General features: G+C 47.6%; 1 long non-coding RNA gene across 4 annotated transcripts in view; it reads right to left on the bottom strand.

Annotated features, from left to right (window-relative positions):
• Positions 1 to 246: 246 nt before the first annotated feature.
• The window catches only part of LOC308199402, a 68,969-nt gene continuing 58,309 nt past the window's right edge, over positions 247 to 10,906 (bottom strand). For 2 of the 4 annotated variants that reach the window (XR_013954612.1, XR_013954614.1), the window contains exons 4-5: positions 3,303 to 3,493; positions 247 to 1,353 (exon numbers count right to left, since the gene is read on the bottom strand). This is a non-coding gene — a long non-coding RNA (uncharacterized lncRNA). The remainder of the gene's footprint in view (positions 1,354 to 3,302; positions 3,494 to 10,906) is intronic. The other 2 variants (XR_013954613.1, XR_013954611.1) reach the window with 2 other exon arrangements.

Here is a 10,906-nt window from a genome sequence, read left to right as displayed (position 1 = left end):
TTCCAACAAATTCAATATTTTGCTGTTTAGCCTGACTTTTAGATTTATTTCCCAATTGACTAACTCGTAAGAGCTTTCCTTGTACATGGGTGATGGCTATTCTTAGACTTTAGGAGCAGTGCATGGTCTGCTCGGGCTGTAGTGAAACAGTGAGTATTTTTTTATTTATTTTGCTCTCTTAAAATGTCAGGATTTAATACTGTTCAGCTTTAGCTCAGCTGCTTCAGCACAAGCACTTCATTGCAGTTTGCCAGAGCCAGGCTTTCTGACAGCTACAGCATAAATCCAACCACACTGAGCCAGGGCCCTTCCCAGCTAGGGAAAATTCCCACTGTGCTGGCAGGGGGCTTTGCTCGTGCTTGTTTGTTCTTCTAGGGTCCAAACCAAGCTCCCTGTAGGGCTAAAAAATGGTGTTTTTCCAAGGCTGGTGAGATGGAGCCTTTTAAGAGGCACAGCTGTGCTTCTCAGTGGCATTGCTGTTATGGCCCTGATGCAGGACATCAGATGAGGGCAGTAACTCCTCACCCTTACAGAGCAGTACTCTTGACGCCTGATGACACCAGAGTAGCAATGCCTTTTATTTCCTTATTCTGCATAGAGCAGTATTCTGTAGAGACAAGGAAGATGCTGCTGCTGAAGCTGCACCAGGTCCCCTGGCAGCATGCGCTGCTGGCTGCTGCTGGCTAACCCGCGCCCCTGGACAAGGCGCTCCCTGCCGCGTTCCTGCACTGCCCCGGCAGCACGCTGCAGCCGTGGGCACCGCCGGGCAGGCTGGGGCAGCCAGCCGACATCCCTCCAGTTCCTCACATGCAGCTCCGGCAGCTGCCTTCACTCTAACTTAACATCAGCTCCATAGCGCGTTATCACAACTGAATCTGAACAGACATGTCTGTATACATTCACCAGCTTATTTCTCTCTACAGAATTATAGCAGTTTTGGTTATAGTAATTTACTGTGTTTTGTCTTGGGAATTCTCTGTACCTTTCAGGTAGCAAATTCTGGGGTTTTTTTGTGTGGTTTTTTTTTTCATTGCCTACCAGTTTTTGCTCTTTAATCCAGCCAGTGGCCATTAACCCAGCCTGATCCATAGTTCACACAAGCTACTGGTTTCCCCAGCAAAAAAACAGAATGTGTTCTTTGGTGGTTTGACTAGATTTATTTCCCACGCTAGCTAAAGTAAATAGCAATTACTTTTGAAAACCATGTATTTGCTAGGATTTATATTTGAAACGTATAGATGTTTTCTTCACGCCTGCCACAAGACCATTCCCTGGAAGGTCAGTGCTCTTGGAAAGCTGGAGTTCCAGCCCACAGGCTGCTTCTGAGGACTTCCTGCAAGCTGGGTGGCAGTACTGCAAGGCAGAATAACAGAAAAAGCATGCACTTTCGACAGTAGTAACAGCATCAGGGAAGGAGACAGTGTGAGGGTGCATTCAAGCCAATAAAAGCTTAGGGCAAGCAAGAACCTCGAAATGTTACATTAAACCAGAAGTTTAAGGACTTCCAGCTTGGACAACCTGCACTTTCTCTCCTCTAGATTTGATCCATCTTTAACGCAAAAAGAAATAAAGTAAAATAAAACATTGAAATTGTCTCCACAAATACTCCATTAATATACTGCTGTGCCAGTGAGGGTGACATGGGAACGCATCATTTCTTTAAGGCTTTACAGATCATACCTAACATGTACCGTCATTTCTGTACTATAAATTCCAATAATTTGGGAACAGTTTAGCAAACTGCAGCAGAAATGGAGAAAATGAATGCCTTGCAACAAAAGAGCCTTAACAAACCACACAGATTTTCAAAGCAGGCTGTGTTAGAGGTTAGTTATGCTCCTTCATTTGCTATAGCAACGGACACTTTAGCTGGAATGTGTACGATGTCACACCATTTTCAGCTTTTTTTTTTTTCCGTAACCTCTCAGATGGCCTGGAAGTCTGTAAGCATCTCTTAATAGACTCTTGTTATGAAAATTCCTTTCTGGGAAGCATCTAGAGATAAAAATCTTTCACTCTCAAAAAAAAAAAAAAAAAAAAAGGCTTTCTCTGGTGCAATTGTAAAGCAATTTGGCATGCAATTAGTCAGGAAGCAAGAAAATGTTCAGTTCTTTTTTATTCTTTAAATTAATGAAGGGGAACCTTGTGTATGCATTTTGCAGTCCAAGCATTTCAAAAAGCATATCCGAGTGTTTCAGCGGACAGGGCAGAAAAAGCAAAGGCCACAAGGACGGTTTTTTGTTTCCCGAGAACAGGCTCGTTCTCCAGATCCAGACGCCCCTGGTTCGGGCCGGGGCCCCTTCACAAGGCGCTGCCGAGGGGCGCTGCTGGGCTTGGGGGCAGCGAGCGGGGCCCCAGCACGTGGCTGCCACCAGCGCCCCCCGGGACCTGCCCATAGCGGCCTGCCGATACGGCTCCAGGCCCCTGCCCCGCGACATCCATTCCATAAAAACATGTAAGGTTTAGACAAAAAGACCTATCATACTCTCCCAATTCAAGAGAAAGTAAGATTTAAAAAAAAAAATGAGGTTTGTAAAAACTGATTTTCAGGAGATCAAATTAGTTGGCTGAATTGAAAAAATATATTTTTTTTAAATGCGTACGGTTGACTTGAAACAAAAATATTCAGTATTGCCACCAAAGTAAAGATAGGAGGGAGTACACTTTCTATAATTTAAACATGGGAAACGTCTAAAGACAACGTTTGAAAAATGAAAGTATCTGAAGAAAAGTTCTGAAATTGTCTTTATTTGTGAACAGAATGCTTGATAGACAATTTGACAAAGCACACAGTAATTTGGGTTTAACTTTCTATTCTTTTAAAGCAGAAAAAATGCAGGCTGAAACTTTACCCACCTCCACCATGAGAGAAGCAATGAAATACTGAACCCTCTGCTGTCATCAGCACATCAAAATTGTGCTGAAACATTAGAAACAGCATGGAGAAGACCTACAAGAATAATTTGCATCTGGAAGCCTTCTTGCAGTAAGAGGTTTAGGGAGATCAATGATTCATTTTACCCTGAAATGCTCAGGAGTTGACTTAAACTGATGGCAGAGGGCTTCAACCTAGCACACAAAACTATCCTCACATCTGTGAAGAAACAATATAGTTCTGAATAAGCCAAAATGGATTTTTTTCCTAGATAAAATGCTTTTACTTAATCACAAGGAAAAGGGCTTCAGGAAGGATTTACAGGTTTAATTTTAAAGCTTCTCTTACGCAAGAGGTCAGACTAGCGGATCATGCTAGACACATCAACCATACAATCCACACATCTGTCAATAAAGAGGCACTTAACCAGTTTCCTGACGAGCAGGAGTGTGGTGTGCTTCAGGATGCTGAAGAGTTATTTTCCTTCATGGCCTCCAGGTAGAGGTGGGTGCGATGAACACACCCTCTGCTCGGTCCACCTGGCACAGGGACGCCTTTGCCACTGCATACACCTGACGTCTGTGCTGCTTTGACATCTGCAAAGTACACGGCCAACACCTACAGCCACACAGAAACACAGGAATAAACCGAACTGAGGAAAGGCCACGGAAGGGGCTCCTGTAATATTCCCCCTAACCTCACATGCAAAAGGGAAACTCTAAGGCAAATGTACCTCTTGTCCTTTCTCAGCATCAGCAATGACACAGAGCATTTCACAAGTAGCCCCCACCACACCAAACGGTCCGGCCCCCCGTTGGCACAGCTGCTGCAAGAGAGACTGCCAGGGTCCGTGCTATCAGCACTGGAAGCACTGCCTGTTTCACACCTCAGTCATAAAGCTGCGCAGAAAGGATCCAAACTCTTCAGTTTCACAGGCACTTAAGGAGCTTAGAGGAAATTAAAGGATATTATAGAAACATGAATTATAAAGGAGGAAATAATATGGGATTTTTCCTCCATTACGTCCCACAGCTATTCTAATTCCTCTCTGACACCAGTAGGCTTGGCAAGATCCCAGGTCACTGAGGAGCATTTGTAGGGAGCACCAAAGGGGGCCTGGTTCAAAGCCCTTGGAAACACAGCCCTGGACCTACCTGGGTGCCCGCCGGCCCTGGCAGAGCTTTGTCGCTTCCACACCAGGACCGTCCCACGCCTGCGCACATCCGCACCTGGGCCAGCGCTGCAGGGCTGGGCGAGGGCACCAGGCCCCCGGGGCAAGCTTTCGCATCAGTTTGCTCAGTCAACATAACACTGTCTTGGGACACAGGCACAAAATGAAAGGCTTTCCTCCTCCTTTCAACAGCCTTTCATTTCCTACACGCTTAGGGCCAGCTTTTAATTATATACACAAGAGAAATGTAATGTCTAAAAGGACGGGGTTGAAGAAAACCAGATGCAAAAGGGAAGGTCTCCAGCCTATTAACTTACATATCAATATGGTCTACAAGTATAAATACCTTCTTTTAAAAAGAACAGTTATCAGGGCTTCCTGACAGGAGCAATACGCAGAGAACGCGTACCCCAGAGCACCACATTCGCACCACGGCCCTCCTTGCACTGACGCCACCGGGGAGTCCGGGCCGCCAGCAGGGCCGGGAGCGCTGCTCGCCAGCCCGGCCCACCGCCCACAAGCCTGCAATGCATGCCTCCAGTTAGGAATTTATTTCTGAATAAATGGCAAGTAAAATGTAAAAACTTCTGCATTTGGACACAGCAGTATGGGATAATCGAGCAGCCTTAATAATGAAGATAAATTTCTGAGCACGTCAAAATATTTATGGAAAAGAGTCAAAGAATTAAAAAATGCACAGTGATTCCTCAGACACTCAGAGTAAAGTTGAAGACAGTATCCCATCTGTAAGATTTTGTTTCATTTCAGTTTCAATTATAAGATTTTATTCTTGCTATTAATTTCCACTGTCATCTGAAATCTAAGAATTTGACATAGTAAGACTCAATTGTGGTGGGAAATGGAAGCTTCTCTACTGTTTGCTGTGTTCAGTCACGACCGCTATATTTTTAGTATTAAAACAAAATTTTAGCAAGAATTATGCAAAGATTACCAGAAGTTGTAAAAGCACATCTTTATATAAATAATGCAATGACTTTGGTTTAGATGAACTCACCACTGCTGATTATTTTCTACCATCATTAAATTAATTTTTGTTGCTGACGTTGACTTGCCCTCGCTGGGATGCAGACCTCTGCACGCCCCCCCACCCACCTCTGTGCTGCTCACCACCGCTTAACTCGTACCCGTGTTGGGAAAGGCAGGGAGGAGAGGCAGCCTCTGCTTCCGAACTCTCCAGTCACTTGTCTGTCTCTGTTCCTTTGTGCTCCTTTCCCTGAAATGCAGTAAATCTTCTCCTGCACACGGGAATTTCATGCCAGCAGTGGCCAATCTGAGAGTAAGGACTGCATGGATGAAAAGGAGCTTGAAGAGAGGTGTTTGATGATCTGCCTTCACTCTCATCCTCCTCTCCAGGCTCCTGAAGTCATTGCCAATGCATAGCTAAATGAAACCAAAATTCTTAGAAGCTAAAAAATGAGCAGAAATCAGAAAGAATCTTTTCAAGTGGCAACGGAAATGCAGGATAACTCTGTTTTCAGCTATCTGCAGGAAATTTTATGTTATGATCCATCTTTCCCTCTACTCCCCTAACCAGCACCAAAATACACGTTTCATTTTTCACATCGCCTTCAACAAGCATGCAGAATCAGCTGCTGGATAATGTTCTGCAAAGACAAATCCATGCAGGAGAGGAGGCACGAGTGCCGGGCTGCAAACATTTGATTGGGATGGCAGCACCAAACCTGGGCAAAGAGGAGCAGCCGGCCAGGCTGGTGCCCTCGGTGGTCTGTCTGCCAGCAGCCCAGCGTGGCAGCCCTGTGGCACACAGCAGGAGCAGGCTGTCGGGTGCGCGGCACAGCCACCAGCCCACAGGGGCCCAGGGATGGGAGGTGGGGGCGTCCCCGCAGCCCCGGCTCTGCAGCCGGCGGCTCTGGGCAGCAACAGCGCATGCAATGGACCAGAGAGCAGCATCACAGATGAAGCTGGGGTCCTGTTACTTGTTAGATGAATTATTTGTGGAAGAAGGCAGATGGAAAATATAGAAAACCATTATAAATAAGCAGTTCTGCGTTTTGTCAGTTTTCCCATTATGCCATCATGCAATATCAGTAAGCAGTCATTTCTAATTGACTTTAAAATCCATCGTGGAGGAAGCTTTGCAAAGCAGCTGGGAACGCACCCATCCCACCAGTACTTGGGGCACGTGCGCTTGTGGTGCCCACCAGCAGCCAGCCCCGCGTGCACCGCACCAGCCCCTCTGCCAGGCAGGGAAGGAGCCTCCCCATCTTATCTGCCCAGGGTGGGCACCGGAGCTGGGGGACAACAGAGCAATGGTGGCTTTCAAGGGGCTCTGCTGGGGTTTTGGACTTTTCCAGACATAACTCAAGGTACAGTGAATTAGAGGCAGATTTGCAGGTTGCGTATCCTGAGCGGGGAGGTACAGCTGTGTGTCTTTGACATTGCCAAGTAAATCTGAGAATCAGTGTTTTTTTCATCATCTGTGAATAAACAGTGACTTTCTTCCTTTGTTGTTTGCTTACCTTTGGGATTATTATCACTTAACAGCACTGCAGGCACAATTAGGAATGCCTTTCATTGACCAGGGCCTCCTTTACACAAATTTAATAACAACAAAAAAAAAGAAATTCCTCCCTGAATTCACAATCTGAACATATTATATTAGCTCCTGTGAAGGCTCAGAGTACTGTAGTGGTGCCTTTTGTCAGGTTCAACAGCAGCTGAGAATAGGTTGTCACCTGGGCACAGCCCCAGCCGACACTGCCTGTTCCCAGAGCCTTACCTCGGGTACAGTGGCACAGCTGCAGCTGTGCAGCCGCTCTGCACCTTTGCACAGCCACCCCACATCCACGCACAGCCACCCCACATCCGTGCACAGCTGCCCCACATCCACGCACAGCCACCCCACATCCACGCACAGCTGCCCCACATCCACGCACAGCCACCCCACATCCACACACAGCCACCCCACATCCACGCACAGCCACCCCACATCCGTGCACAGCTGCCCCACATCCACGCACAGCCACCCCACATCCACGCACAGCTGCCCCACATCCATGCACAGCCACCCCACATTTGCACACGCGCGCCCTGGCCTGGCTCGGGCTGCATGTCACAAACAGCACTAATAATTCACTACAGCTGTGACACTAATGCTCCCAGCCTGCTTCCTTCAGAGGATCACTAATTTCCCTGTGATAAAAAGTGAATTTTAATGGCAAAGAAGAATTTTTAATAGAGCAGAGGCATTTCCTTGTAATACCTATGCCATTTGGATCGTATAGTTGTCAACTCCTTTCTCCTTTCCATGAGCGCTTCTCACCTGGTGCTGGAAACCGACCCCGCAGCGCAGGACGCCTGCAATGCCCACACCAGCGCCCATCCCTGTGCCTTCCCGTGCCATGCCGTGCTGTCCAGCCCTCAATCCTCACTCGTCCTCCCAGTCACGCTGACTACAGGTGAGGCCGGGGCTCTCCTGAAGGATGGGCACACTGGATTTCAGGCGGGCGTCCTGCCCAAGCTGGCCTTGCTGGGGCCGCCTCTTGGCTGCTACACTTCAAGTTTTCAGGCCCTATTCCACGGCACTAGAGCCGGCTGTCAGACTACGTTCACAAAGGACACCTGGGCTATTGCATCAAGAAAACTTTTTCAATCCAGCGAAGATCAAATGCAGGCAAGTACAGAGCCAGATTTTCCAAATTTTCTGCATGCCTTATCCCTACTGATAAGTAGTAATTTTGAACCAGGTCCTAACTGTATTAACCACTCCCAAATCAGAGAGGACAATGATTATGCTTATATGACTGCATTAAATAAGCAAGTAACCTCAAGGCCAAAATACTTGGCCATGGAAGAAACCCTCAGGGCTCATACCGGGATGGCTTTCCTGGTACTCAGTGGAAACCATAGAGGTGCTCCATGGGCACAGCTCTGCGTTCCAGGTCCCTTTGGCCTGGAGCTGTCTCATTTTCCTTAGCAAAGACAACACTGCACAGAAAACCAGCTGTGGTCTGCGTGCAGGATCCTGGGACCCTCCGTGGTGGCAGGAGGTTGCCAGGGTCCTGGCCTCAGCAGGCTCCCGACCCACGGCGCTGTGGGCACCGCTGGGCCCAGCCACACTCCCCCACCTGGCCTCGTGCAGTGCTCTTCGTGGTAGAAGTGAAACAGCGAGAGCAGAATGGACTGAGATGAGAAACGAGGGGGTGACAGAGGCAGAGGCCAGGGCCAAGGCTGCTGCTGCTCCCAGCTCCTGGGTGCGGGGCTGTGCTGCACCTCCCGTACCAGCCTCTGCTGCACACCATGGGTGAAGGAGCTCATCCGGAGCGGTGCTCCTGCGGGCAGCGATCTCCATGGACCCACATCCACAACGCTCACACATGAGGAAACAGCCCCACGTACCGCCAAGTCAAAAAAATCAACTATTAGAGCTGTGGACTCTAAGTCTTAAACTTTATAACTATTTTCAGCGAAATAAAGCTCTTCTGCAAATGTAAAACTTTTGTGGGCATTTTTTTTCCATTGTGTTGAGGATTATGTTTAACTAGGAAAAAAAATGAATTGGCAGCGTGCACACAATTTAGTCAGTAGTGGCAGAGTAAAATCTGTTTTTGATTCAGTTTATGCCACGAAGTATGCATTTTTTAAAAGCACCTTCAGCTTTAATGATGCTTCCCAGTTTGTTGTCTGTCCCACCCACACAGCCCCGTTTGTCCATTCAGCAGGAAAGCTAGCTGCAAACCTGCGCCGCCACGCTGCATGAACCACTTCCCACTTACAATGTTCACGGTGAATGAATCATATTTGCTGTGTGTGAAATTATTTTTTATACTCGTGAAAAGAGCGTGAATAGAAGGGGCCTATTTCATTTTTACGTGGCAGTTCCCAGGACAGCACTGCAAATGCTGTGGCACATCTCCAGGGCCTGGCCCACTGAGAACGAGCAGCAGCAGTGGGATGCGTGGAGGGAGGCGAGGGAGAGGGAAAGCCTGATAGCAGAAATCATCTCTAACGGGTCTTTAACAAAGTTATCAGTTCTGTGTGTAAGCCACTAAAGACATGATACTGACAACAGCACAAATAAATTGGAAGTCTGCAACACAAACACTCCTGAAAATTTTATATTTACATGGCAACCAGCTTATTATATTTACATGAACATCTGCTGCAGGTTCACTAAAATCTTTAAAGCAGATGGACACGAAGAAAGAGCTAGTAATTAACAAAGCTATATGTTGATTAAATCAGCGTGTGGTTAATTTTAATGATTACTGATCTTTATTGGGGTCCATAAGACTTCTCAAAATCAAATCCACTTTAGCTGACATGTTGATTAGCCACAGAGCCGCAGAGAACAATGCTGCTTGCTGACGTGCCACAGCATGGTGAACGCCCCCCAGAGTAAGTGGCAGCCTTCTTTGCTTCACAGGGTGAGGGTCTGATCCTGCTTCCAATGAAATTAATTGGAGCGAGTAATTGTGGGCCCATGCCAGAAAGGGCTGTCGTGGGCATCCATTGTGACTTGGACACAGAAAGTTTCCAGAATTAATTCGTTTTGAGCTAGAGCAGCCCTTTCAGAAAACCACAAACCAATCTCCATTAAGACATTTTGGCAATGAGGAGTCAGCCATTAGCTCTGGTAGGATGTTCCAGTTATTAAATTACTCCTGCTGTACATAAAATGCATATTTATCTCGGCTTCCAGCTTTGGATCTTCTTATATCCCTGTCTACTTTGAAGAGCTTTCAGTTATCAAATTCCTGCTCCCTGTGTACATATCACAGGCTGAGACCAAATAATGCCTTGCCTTTCTCTGCTGAATTCGGCAGATCAGCTCCTTGTTTGACTCAACTGTTGGTGCCTGGCCCCTTCTCCTGTCCCCCACCCTCCCCACGACCTCGCATCACTCCTGCCTGCAGTCCCTGTCCCCCACGTGTGCCCACGGCAGCTCATAGAGGAGACCGGCAGCCCCCAGCCCGAGCCACCTCTGCTCCCCGAGCCGCTGTCCCTGTGGATGGAGGTGGGGCCGGCCAAGCCCCTTGGAGGTGTCACGGTCACCTCCAACCCCTGCTGCCGTGTCTGTGCACGGCAGCCCCGCAGCCTCCTAGGTTCTCACCCAAGATGTCACGCTGCTGTCAGCAAATGCCATGCAGATACTTGTGTATCGATGCTTTTCCTCCTCTACCACATTTGTCATCTCATTAAAAAAAAAGTAATCCTTATCTAGTGGTCCTTTTTTACACCACCACAAGTTGATTGACACTAATTAGAATACATTTCCTAATTGTTCATCAGTCGAGTCCCGTGTCAGCTCTTCCCTTACCGTGCCTGGGGCCGTGATGCGCTGACCGGCCCGGACAGCCCGCAGTGAGCAGCGGGCCCCCAGCCCCAGCCCTGCTCTGACGCCCCCGCCTGTGCTAGGGGCGCGGAGCAGCCCCACTCTCCGTGCCACACGCGGCGCCCACATACCACATGCTTTGAAGATAAATTGAAAACCCCGTAGGTTTGGAACATTTTTACAAAATTTCCACTTTTCTTCAGGCCAGTTCTATTGATGAGGAGAAAACAACAGCAAAGTGTTAATTTTAGAACTTTCAATTTGTGTGATTTGAAAACCAACTGAACTTCCAACACCTACCATGGAAAAGTGGCCACGGTTCAACAGCCTCAAGCAAAAATGCTGCCCAATAGCTTAGGTCATCCTTTAAATACCACTTTAACCAAGAAAACTGAGTCGCGTTGTGCCAGTTGATGGAAGAGAACATGACCACCCCAGCTGGATACAAAGAGGCAGCTCAGCTACCCTGAATTATCTTACCTGTGAAAGCCAAAGTAATTAAAGAACATGGGTAACACAGTTTTGGCAATCTCCAGCACAGCAT

Source organism: Anser brachyrhynchus (assembly GCF_964034855.1).
Source record: "Anser brachyrhynchus genome assembly, chromosome: 8".
In the NCBI taxonomy this organism is placed as follows: Eukaryota; Metazoa; Chordata; class Aves; order Anseriformes; family Anatidae; genus Anser; species Anser brachyrhynchus.
This window is presented reverse-complemented; position numbering and strand designations above follow the sequence as displayed.